Raw genomic sequence first — 12,748 nt, forward strand, 5'->3', positions numbered from 1 at the left:
ATTTCTAGTCTTGTCACAAAATTCAGAAATCATAAATGAAAATAATATAGAATTGTTAAGGAAAAAATGAAAAATTTTTATGTAGCCAAAGACATAACACTCAAAGCTAGAAAAAAATTCATAATATATACAAAAGACAAAGAGTTAATATTTTAAATAAATAGCTTCCAAATTAATGAAAACAACAATTCATAAAAAATAAAAAGAATATGCAAAGAAAAAGGATAAACTTATGGAGAAAAAAACCTCAATCTCACCAATAAACACAGAAGTGAAAATTGAAAGTCAGAAATAAACACATACCACTTTGGCTAAGGATTAAAAGATTGCTCATGGCCAGTATTGATGAAGGCATGGGGAAATTGGCTCTCTAATAACGAAAGTCTTCAAGGCCACTCAGTAAGTAGTAACAAAAATTGAATGCATGTACTTGTATCAGCAATTTCACTTCTAGAAATTTATCTTAGGGAAGTAATTTGACAAAGATATAGGAATTTATCCCAGCACTTTTTATAAGAAAAAAAATTATAAAAACTTAAATGTTACATAACCTGAACTTTTGTACCCGCATAATAAGCTGAAATAAAAAAAAACTTAAATGTTCACTGATGAAGTATTATTTTAATTATAGTTCATGCACACAGTGGAATATCATACAGCAATTTAAAAGTTGTAATACATGTATGCATGAAAAGTTGTCCAAGATATGTAAAAAAGAAAACAGAAACAAAACAAAAACAGGTTACAATGCAATATGTATGCCAAGAACCAATTTTTGCCTGATGCGTTGAAATTTATAGTTACATCTTACAGGTACTAAAATGTAACTTTATTTCTTTATAACTGAATTCAACCTTCTTATGAAACCCTATTTCCATTTGGTGGTAGAAAAAAATCAATCTGACTCATGCAGGTTAACTTTGAAAATTATTTCAAAACTTGGTTTATTGAAGATTAACTGTTTCCTCTGGGAAACTTTGCTCATCACTCCATTTTCTCCTTTATTTTATCTTGGAGACTTCTCACTAGGGATGTCTGGGTACCAGGGAAATTCATTGATATCATGGTGTTGAAACAAGGAGGCTCTGGTGAGAAAAAAGGATGCTCCCAAGGATTACGGGCTTGTTCCATCTGGTTTCTGAGGATTGGACACCAACTTCTGCCTAGCTGCAGCAGGTCCTACCTTGCTGTTGGGTGTGGGAAGGATATACCGCTGCTGTCCGTCGTTCCTGACACATGTCCTTAGGCCATGAGTTTCTACAAATTCCACCTTTCCCCATCCCTGACACTCCGCCTCTTTCCACCCACCGGCTTTCTCAGCATTTGTGCAATACAACATGTTTTTGCGAGGAGATGACAGTGTTAGTAGGGGTATTTTTAAGAGAGAACCATGAATCTCATACAAAAATAAAATGAATGTATGTCACTTTATTTAGCTCATTAATTAATGAGGGAACCAGTAAAATGTTCCAATCCAGTTCAAAGGAGAATTCCAAGTACAGGACCTGGTATTCTTTCCATCAGTATTAAGCCTAACAGGGCAACTGCCACCAGGAGGCTCCAAACCACAGTTGGGAGGAGATGGTGTTAGCCCACACAGCCAACTCCAGGAAATTTCAGCAGGCTCACTGCCCTGAAGGTTTGCCTTAGTCCTTTCATTGACCTTTAAAGAATGTGACCCTGCATTTAATGTAATTGAATTTGCTGGACTTCACTTAATTGTATTACTGGTGGATTTTACTATGTTTGATTGAATATGTGTTGTTTCTCTTAAATCTAAACTTAGTATAGGTAGTGCAAACATCTGACTGCCTCATTCTTTCCTATAGTGTTTACTGAGAATTTACCTATTGAAGCATCATTTATTATAAATTACTTTTATATGTTTTCCATTATATTGTAATTGGTTATATTGATTTTTTAAGTTATAAATTTGGTACATTGCATTATCTATGAACCTCATTTCAGGAGCAATAACTTTTAAACAAAAAAAATTGTTCATAAAGATAGGCAAAAGCCACTGCATTACACCATCCTGCTTCTTAGAACCCATGCTCTGGTCACTAAAGAGAGAAAATACCTCCAGTAGAGCCAAAGCCTCATTAATATAGATAATGCTTGAAGTCTATGATATCACTTCTGCTCCAATATCCTTGTATAAATTAATGCAGGAAACAATTGGGGTGCTTCATAATGATTATTATTTTCCAAAAACTAAAATCTATTCACTTAATTTATTCACATAATTCTATGAGGATAAACCAAACCAAATAAATTCAGACATAATAAAACCATCAGTCTCGGGCAATACAACTGTCAACCTGAAAAACTTATGTGTAGTGGGCATTTGCTGTTTTACTGCCCACTATCCTTTTCCTCTTCTTGAAAATACCCCAATTAATCTTTAAAGAATTACCTTTTTCCTTCTGGACACAGACTGTAATCAGCAGCCCTACCCGGCCCTGTCCTCCTCCGGCCCAGGAGCTACGTGGCCAGAACAACTGGAGAGAGCTGGGCCTATTCAACTTGCGGCATGTGTCTGAGGGCTCACCTGATAATGTTTCTTATCACCACTTCTGACACTTCTCCCAACCACATATCCAACCCTCTGGTCACCAACTGGGTGTCACCATTCAGTTCGGTTCTGACATTAACTACCTAGGGTTAGGACAGATTCCACAGATTAAGGGCTCCGTCCCACAAGACTGCCCCAGTTCAGATGCCAATCACAAGTCCAGGCCACCTGACCAACAGGCCACAAAATCAGGGGGTTCCCACAACCCCCTCCTAAGGCTTGATAATTTGCTATAATGGCTCACAGAACTCAGGAAAACAGTTTAGAAGTTGACAATGGGTTATTATAAAGGATACAACTCAGAAACAGCTTATGAAAGAGATGCACAGGGCAAGGTAAGCGGGGGGAGCTTCCATGCCCTCTCTGGGTGTGCCACCCTCCCAGCACCCCAATGCACTCACCAGCCCTGAAGCTCTCTGAACCCCGTCTTTTAGGGGTTTTTATGGAAGCTCTAGTATACAGGCATGGTTGATTAAGTCATTGACCATTGGTAACTGAACTCAATCACTAGCCCCTCTCTTTTTCCTGGAGGTCCATGGGTGGGGCTGAAAGTTCCAACCTTCCAATCACATGGTTGGTTCCTCTGGCAACCAAGCCTTATCCTGAATCTATCTAGGGGCCCACCAAGATTCACCTTATTAGCATAAACCCAGGCAGGTTTGAAAGGGCTTGTTATAAATAACATAAGGCACTCCTCTCACCCCTATACACAGGAAATTCCAAGGGTTTTTAGAAGCCTTTATGCCAGGAACTGTGGATGAAGATGGAACATATATTTCTTACTATTAATATATTACAGTATCAGGCTACTAGCTGGGTTCCTTGGTTTTCCCACAGGGTGTCTGCTGGAGCTGGAGTGTCTAGGATGGCTCCTTCACTTACTTGCCTGACTGCGGCACTCCTTCAGGGACTTCTATGTCCTAGGAGTAACCTGGACATCTTCCACGGTGGCTCAGAGCTGAGCCCATAACTGACACAGCATCATGTCCTCCACATTCTACTGGCCAAAGCAGTCACAATCCAGCTAAGATTCAAGGGGCTGAAAGAATCCACTCCACTTCTGTACGAGAATGGAAGGGAAGGAACTGATGGCCCTCCTTGCTGAAACTAGTTCCCACAGAGTCCAAATTTAGTACAACTACCTTCTTGTAGTGTCGCCCCTTTCATTAACATATGCCCTTAATTCACATTTCTGTCTTTTTGTGTCACTTATTGGTATCAATTAAATTTTCTGCCTTCTTTGTCCTACTCTGAGATGCTACATATTGCTGAGGAAAAAAAAAAAACAATCAGAAAACTGACATCTTTTTTGTTGTTGATAATTGCTAATGGTAATGAATTTAAACAAGGGAATTCAAATCTGCCTAACAATCCTACCACGTGTTTCTAGTTAAATTGCTTATCCTCTCTTTCACAACTGTCTTCCATTATCTCTACTCTCCTCAAACCTCATTCTCTACAAAGCATCTCACCTATTAACTTTTTATTTATTTAGAGATGGAGTCTTACTCTGTCACCCAGGCTGGAGTGCAGAGGCACGATTATAGCTTACTGTATCCTCGAACTCCTAGGCTCAAGCGATCCTCCCACCTCTGCCTCCTGAGTACCTGGGACTACAGGCACAAGCCACCATGCCTGGTTAATTTTTTTTATTTGTTTTAGAGATGGAGGTCTCACTATGCTGCCCAGGCTGGTCTTGAACCCCTGGGCTCAAGTAGTTTTCTTGCATCGGCCTCCTCGATTGCTGGAATTACAGGTGTAAGCCACTGCACCTGGCACCTACTATTTAACAGGGTAGAAGCTATCAGTCATAAGCTTCTTCAACTGTACATCACAAAATCTACAAACCTATTTGCATCCAAAGCTATTCTGGTTTACCTTCACAAGAGGAAGAAGGGTTCTTCTTACCAATTGTATCATCAGTTGCTTCTTCCCACCAGCATTTAACTATACTTCAATCATAGATAAATAGACAGATGCACACATACCTGGATAGGTGGGTGGATGAATGAGAGGTAGATATATAACCTATCAACTATCTTTTTCTTTAAGTATAAGCATATTTCTTTTATTCCCTTTGATATCAATCTTCTTAAAACTGACTTTATTTGCTGTTTTCATTTTTCACCTTTGATTTACATCACAACTCAATTCAATCTAGATTCTTTCCCCATAATTTCACTGAAACTTTTCTCATCAATGACATCTTTGTAGGTAAATCCAGGAGCTATATTTTTTCTTATCTCATAGGATCTCTTGGAAGCAACTGACATAATGAGATGAGTCTTACCTTCTCTCTTCCCCTTTCTTGCCATTTTGAGAACTCCTTTAAAAATCTCCTTTGATAAACTCTTTTCTAGCCATAAATGTTAGCATTTGTCCAGGTTTGTTGCTGGCTTTCTTTTCTCCTCACTTGGCATGCTTTCCCTGAGAAATCCCAAACATGCTCATGTTTCCAGTGCCATCTATATGCCAGTTACAATTCCTTGTCTGTAACCCACTTCTTTCTTCTAAGACAGAACTATACGTGCAACTCCTATGTGTGCAAGTTCATCTGCAACCTCTCTTCTTGGATGTCCCAGAAATAATTACTACCAAAAACATCTATAAATGAACTTATATTCTTCCTCCTACCCTCTTCCCAAATCTGTTCCTTCTCTAAACTTTCCCACCTTAGTAAATGGCACCACTACCCACGCCAAGTGCCTAAGCCAGAAGCAAGAAAATTTTTTTTATTATTTCATTTTCCTTTATCACTCACATCCCATAAATCACTAAATCTTGGTTGACTTTAACTCATAAACATATCTAAAATATGCCCACTTCTTTCCATCCATGCCACCAGCACCCTAGTCCAAGCTAACTTCATTTTTCACCTCAGATACATTAGCAGCACTCTATTGTTCTCTTTGCTCATGCCCCATCTAAAACATTATCCAATCAGCAAGTTTTGAAACTGCCTATCTCATCATTTTCCTCCCTATCTTGAAAGCTTTGAGTGGCTCATTGCCCTCAAGCATAAAGAAAAAAGTCTTAGCATGAATTATAGGGTTCAGCCTGATACAGTTCCTGATAATTACCCCAACTCTAGCCCCTATCTTTCCTGTTCCCCATATGTAATCTTTCAGGTCCTTAAGCACAGACTTTAAAAATTTTACACGTGACATTCCATCGGCTTTTCCACATCCCCTTTTCACCTAAATAGCTTCCACACAGCCCTCAGCTTTAAACTCAAAAGTTACTTTCTCAGGGAAACCCAGTTTGCAATCCCCGCCCCATTCTCAGACAAGGTTACCTCACTTGGAATAATTAACTCTTCCTAAGACTGTCCTCGTTTCTAGACTGTAAGCTCTGTGAAGTTAAGTACTATATGTTTCTTGTTCACTGTCCGTTCTCAAATACGTGCCACACCGGATGTGAGGGCAATCTGGCTGCGACACCTGTCACCCCATTGATCTCCAGGGTTGATTTGGTTGATCTGGCTGGCTGGGCAGGTGTCCCTTCTTCACTCACCACTCCATGTGTGTCCCTCCTGAAGCCCCGTGCTTGCTCGAAGAGGATGACCTTCCCCATAAGAGGAGGACTGTTCTTCTGTCAAGGGTATACAAGTAGCTGCACTGCCCTGCTAGAACCTCTAAACAAGCTCTCAAATATGTGGCCTATGTTTAACATAACACGTGCTTAATAAATGCTTCACTAGGAACTACAAAAATATTTAAAAGAATTTTAGAAAAGGCAAGGGGAAGTACAGTCTTATTTGTGAAACGAAAAATTAAATGGAGATACATGATAGAATGAATATATACATAGAAATGCACTTAGCTGTGATTAACAGGAACTTGAAAAACACATTAGGGATTTTAGTTTTCTTATAGCATGAAGAACCCTAATGTTGGGATTCCAAGGGCTGCACAGGCAGTCACAAGACAGTTGATTCACTACATCTACTTTACAGAAAGAAAGGGAAGGGTAAAGAGCAAAAGGGCACATGTCATCTGTGTCAGCTCCCTTTTAAAGGATGGTTTTACAAACTCCACCTAGCACCTTCTCCTTATCTCAATGATCTGAACCATGAAATATGACCGCCCTTATCTGTGAAGGAGGATTAGGAATTTGTTAGCAAAGGAGATGAGAAAACGGATATTGGGTAGACAATTATCAGTCCTCACCTCAAATGTAGCCCCAACATGTAATAAGTGGCTCTACCAGAGCTGGGAAACCATGAACGACTTTTATTTTTTCTATTTTGAAGGTATTTTATTATTTTCCTTTTTTTTCCACTTTACATTTTCCTAAATTGAATAGCTGTTACACTTGTGATCAGATAAAATGTTGAATATAAGAGTAGCCAAAATTATTAGAGTTATACACTAATTAGGAAGGGTTTGTCCTACCAGATAGCAAAACACATTTTAAAGTTACTAGAAACAAAAGTGAACAATAGAAAATTGATCATTAGGACCAATTAAAGTTTCCAGAAACATATCTACATATATTTGGGAATTCACTATAAGGTAAAGTTGAAAGAAAGGTTTATTCAATAAATGATGTTAAGACAAGCATATATTTGAAAGAAAATGTTAAGTCAATAGCATAAAAATGTTCCAGATTGATAAATATCTAAAGTATAACAATCGGAGCTATGAAATTTTAGAAAAATAATTTGTAAATTATAAGTGAGAGGCTTAAACAATACCAAAACAAAGCAAAACAAAAAACCCAAAAGCCATGAAGAAAAGATGGATAAGTATATCTAAACAAAAACTAAAAACACAAAAATGTGTGCAATTTGCGAAAATATTTGCAATATTTTAATAGACAATTTTTATATATTTTTATATTTTATGGCTATTTTTATTTAGATTTCCCCTAATATACAAATAGCTCCTACAAATAATAAGGAAAAAAAATAATAGGAAACGTAAGTCTGGAGCCCAAGAGACAGGACAGGATTAGAGATAAAAATTTAAGACTTATCAGCTTATAGATGTTTTTAAAATCATGAAACTAAATGAAAACACCTAGTTTTAAAAGACAGGGAAAAAAGAGAGTAGGCATAGGACTGAACTTTGGAGGACTCCAGCAGAGGAAACTATTCAAGATATTTGAACACCAAAGAAGTGACAATGTAAAATTTCTAAGCTAGAGTCATAAATGGTGGCCTTTGGGCTGCTGCTGGTGAAAACTTAAAGGAAAACAAGGAAAATGGTATTGGAAACTGGAGGGAAGGGGGATCCTTTACATCTAGAGGCAGAGAGTTAAGTAATGATGACACCTACAGTAACCTGGAAAGTATAAAATGTACCCTATAAACTGGGTGGTTTAGCTAAGGATATTTCCAGGTGGAGTGTTGGAGGTTTTTTTTCTGTCCTCTTTTTGCCATTTATAGTAAAGTGTAAGAGGAGATATATGAGCTAAAGAAAGTACTGCTAAATATAAAAGATCCAGGAATTGTTCAGTTTGAAAACTGTCCACTTCTAACAATGGAAAATCATGCTAAGTGAAAAAACAGCTTCAAGTTAAGTACAAATTGAGGGCACTGTCAAGAAAACATGATCTGAAGATGAAGCCAAGTTGGTGACTATAAAATATTTTGTTCAGATGTCAGAAAGGTCTAAATTGGTGCCTCCAAGAACCACCCAAACAATAGGGCACCTAAGAAAAATTAAAGGATGTTGTCTCTCAGCAGCCTTAGCAAGAGCCAAAGGTAGAAAAGTCTTATTTCAGAGAGATCTGTTGTTCAGTGGCTGGTGATTTGGTTTAGTGAAGTCAACTCCAATAAAATTCATAGAAAACTCACAAAGTTTTAAGATAAATGTATTGTCAGAATCATTGCCAGCTGTACTGAAGTAGACACAGCACAAATGAAAAGAAACTTTTGGGTTTTTCTTTTTGTGAGGGGTGGGAGGTTGTTTTGTTTTTTTGAGACAGGGTGGGTCTCGCTCTGTTGCCTGGGCTGGAGTGCTGTGTTGTGTCATCATAGCTCACTGCAGCCTCAAACTCCTGGGCTCAAGTGATCCTCCTGCCTCGGCTTCTCTAAGTGCTAGGATTACAGGCGTGAGCTACTGCACCTGGCCAAAAAGAAACTTTTGGACCTCCAGACTTCTATAGTCTGAAAGCAGGCTAAGAAAACAACTTAGCACCAAACACGAGCCAAATTTCATAGAAAAGAAAGGACAACTCAAATGGCAAACCAAGAGCTCAGAGGGAGGAGCTAATAACGGTGGAGAATCATTCCCAGGCCTTAAGTCCTAATCAAGGAACTGCCAACAGCTGTCATGCTGGACATCACAATTGCCATAGTTGCCTGTCTCCTGTGTGTCTCCCATTCCCCTCCCCCTTTCTTAAACAGGAGTCTCTCCAGCAGTTATTTTATACCTTTCTCACCGTGGTATGTTTGATTTGTTAGGTTGGGGGACGGTAGGCCACAGATAACTATTTCTTCCTAGTTCACAGCTCTTTATACTGCGAGAAACTCTGTTAGGGAGTTGTATAGAAGGAACGACATGCAAGTAGCTGCTTCTGTATCTAGACCCCAAAATGATTAGATCCTATACTTTGAGTGGATGCTGTAAAAGGATGAGACTTTTGGGTACCTGGGAAGGGGGAATGTATGCTTTACACATGGAGGAACATGAGTTATTGGTGTACAGAGTGAAGACTGTGGTCACCAGACTTCTAGGTGGCGCCCAGTGATCTTTGCCTCCTGGTATTCACACCATTGGGTGGGTCCCTGCCACACCAATCAGAGCTGACCTGTGTGACCAATAGAATACTATGGAAGTGACAGAGTGTGATTTCCAAGCTAGCTTGTCAAAGGCTTTGCCACTTCTGCCTTGGTCCTTTGGATTACTTGCTTTGGGGGGAATGACAAAGACGCTCCATGACCAGGCTCTTCTCTAGTCAGGCTCCTCTGAGCCTTATTCTCAACTAGACCTCATTCTCTTCTCTACAGCCTCCTGGTAGAAATGATTTCAGCCACCATCACCACTACAAGCACTAAGAGACTTGAACAAACATCAGCATCGTTTCTAGCAGCTCAAGTCCATGTCCCTAGGATGACAACTCCAGTTCCCTTAAGTTCCTGTCTGAGAAAGCCCAAGGTTGCCAAAATTATTTTCTGTTTGTTTCAGCCAACATCTGAAGATAGGGCCCCTGTCTCCCAGTCACTATGGGAGGGTAAGAATCCAACTTTGATAGCCGTTAGTTAGGAAACAACAACAACAACAACAACAACAACAGGGTTTTAGAAGGACTGGTAAGGGGCTGAGCACCAGCAGGCAATATTTGGCAAAATGGTGACCAGAAGATCTGCCAAATCCATGAGTAATAACTGGACCGTGTCAGGGTGAAAGCTAAGAGACCACATTGAATGTGTTAATTGAGAGACATCATGAGACACACAGGTCCAAGAGAAGACATCAGGCGCCGATCTAAGAGAGAGGGAGTTAGGCATGCAGATTCAGGAGCACACTGGTAGGGCACTCAGCCTCCAGTGAGTGTCATGATCTTATGAGCTATCCTCATAACCATGGCCCTTGTCTGGAATAGGATTGCAGTGCATGCACTGCTTGCAGGAATAGTCTGAAAGGTGTCTGAACTGCAGAATGGCAGACAAAGAATAGCTGTCAAAGGAAACGTGAAGAGTTGCCTTCCTTGCAACTAGATACAATGTGCGGCTATGTGTGGCTTAGAATAAGAATCACTATGGAAGCCACTGGCCATTTCAGGTCTCTGGGAGCTGATGTAGGGCAAAGTGCAAGCCACACCTCCATAGAGAGAAAGAAAGAGAGAAAAGAAAGAACCCTACATCACAAGGGCTTTCTCTGGGACCCAGGGAGACTTCCCACAACTGGAGCACCTCTGACCTTCCCTCTACCTTATCCTTCCACAAAGATCTGGGGCAAGACCTATGAAGTGCTCATATTATACAATGAATAATAATCAAAAATCAGCAGAGGATATCCCCAGATGCACTGCAATAAAAAAAAAATACATGATCAACAAAAGGCAGATGAAGAGCACACAGCAGCATAAAGTTGCTGTGGAGCACAGGAAAATCATGCCATGCAGTTCTCCATGGGTTCAAAGGAATGGATGATACATACAGCTTTGTGAATCAGAAACTTATGGCAAAAAACATAAGGTTCATGCAAAAAATTAGAAGACAACAAGAGATGATTAAAAGTGAATTGACAGTGCTTAAGAAAGAGGAAAAAAATTAAAACATCACAGAAATGGAGTTCATATTGACAATGGAATGAAGGAGAAAAGACACAGATGAAAGCAAAGTAGCAAAAGGAAGACACTTACACACTATTTTTTTTTAGAGAGGTTTTAGGTTCACAGCAAAATTGAGGAGAAAGAACAGAGAGTTCCCGTATACCCCCTTCCCACCCACACATGGCACAGGCTCACCCAGTATCAACATCCCACACAAGAGTGGTACCTTTGTTACAAATGATGAACCAACATTGACACCTAACGTCTACAGTTAACTTTATGGCTCCTTCTCAGTGTTGTACATTCTATGGGTTTGGACAAATGTATAATGACATGTATCCACCATTATAGGGTCATGTAGAATAGTGTCATTGTCCTAAAAATCCTCTGTGCCTACCCAATGCATCCCTACCTCCCTGCTAACCCCTGGCAACCACTGATCTTTTTATTCCCTCCATAGTTTTGTCTTTTCCAGAATATCATGATTGAAATTATACAGTATGTAGCCTTTTCAGTTTGGCTTCTTTTACTTAGTAATCTGCATTTAATGTTTTCCATATCTTTACCATAGCTCACTTCTTTTGAGTGCTAAATAATATTCCATGGTCTAGATGTACCATAGTTTATCCATTCACCTATTTCTTCCTTCCCAAACCGTATACATTTTATTCTTTTCTTACTGAAGGACATCTTGGTTGCCTCCAAGTTTTGGCTATTATGAATAAAGCTGCTATAATTTATTTATGTGCAGATTTTTGTGTGAACATGAATTTTTAAATCATTCAGGTAAATACCAAGAAGTATGATTGCTGGATCATATAATAGGAGTATGTTTAGCTTCGCAAGAAACTGCCAAACTGTCTTCCAAAGTGGCTATACCATTTTACATTCCCTCCAACAATGATCATCTCATTAGATGCAGAAAAAGCACTCAATAAAATCCACAACCCTTTCATGATAGAAACATTCAACAAAATAGGCATAGAAGAACATGCCTCAAATTTATCGGGCTCTGGCGGACCACTTTAATCACGCAAAGTTAACATCACAGTAACAGAACAAATCGGCACGATGTGCTACTTGATAGGATGAAGTGAGAAGAGCCACAGCTGCACTTCTGCCTTATTTTTCAAAGATAAGTGAGACAAACCCAAATTGAGGGACAGTCTACCAAATGACTCACCTGTGATCTTTAGGTGACAAGGTCGTGAAGGTCAAGAAGATTGAGGAACCGTTCAAGAATGAAGACTAAAGAGAAATGACAACTAAATGCAGGCAGTCATCCTGGACTGGATTATTTTTCTGTAATCAACATTATTGGACAAATTGATGAAGCTTACATGGGGTCTGTGAATGAAGTGTAGCATGTGTCAATGTTAATTTCCTGATTTTAGTGGTTGTATTGAGGTTATGAAAGAGAACGTCCTTCTCTTCAGGCATTACATACTTAAAAGTATTCAGGGATAATGGGGCTTCATGTTGGCAAATGGTTCAGGAAAAATCTTCTGTAAATTTGGTAAACTTTTCCTTAATTTTGAGATTGTTTCAAAATAAAAAGTATCTTTAGTGAAAAAAATTTGATGGAGAATTTTCTCTGCCAGCTAGAGCTGGATGAAGAGATCTTGTGCCCAATTCCTTCCGCTTCCTTCTTCTAAAAAACATCCATGGTCAAATGAGGATAGCGTGATTGAAAATAGAATCCTCTAAATCAAGGGTTGGCAAACTTTTTCTGTAAAGGGCCAGGCAGTAAATATTTTAGACTTTGAGAGCCATACAGTCTCTACTGCAATTACTCCATCCTGCCATAGTAGTACAAAAGCAGCCAGACAATACTTAAACTAATGAGTTTATTGGAACTATATTCCAATAAAACTATGGACACTGAAGTTTAAATTTCATATGATTTTCATGCATCACAAAATATTCTTTTCTCAACCATTTGAAAATGTC

The sequence above is a fragment of the Eulemur rufifrons genome, chromosome 7 (genome assembly GCF_041146395.1).
Source record: "Eulemur rufifrons isolate Redbay chromosome 7, OSU_ERuf_1, whole genome shotgun sequence".
NCBI classification, from domain to species: Eukaryota; Metazoa; Chordata; class Mammalia; order Primates; family Lemuridae; genus Eulemur; species Eulemur rufifrons.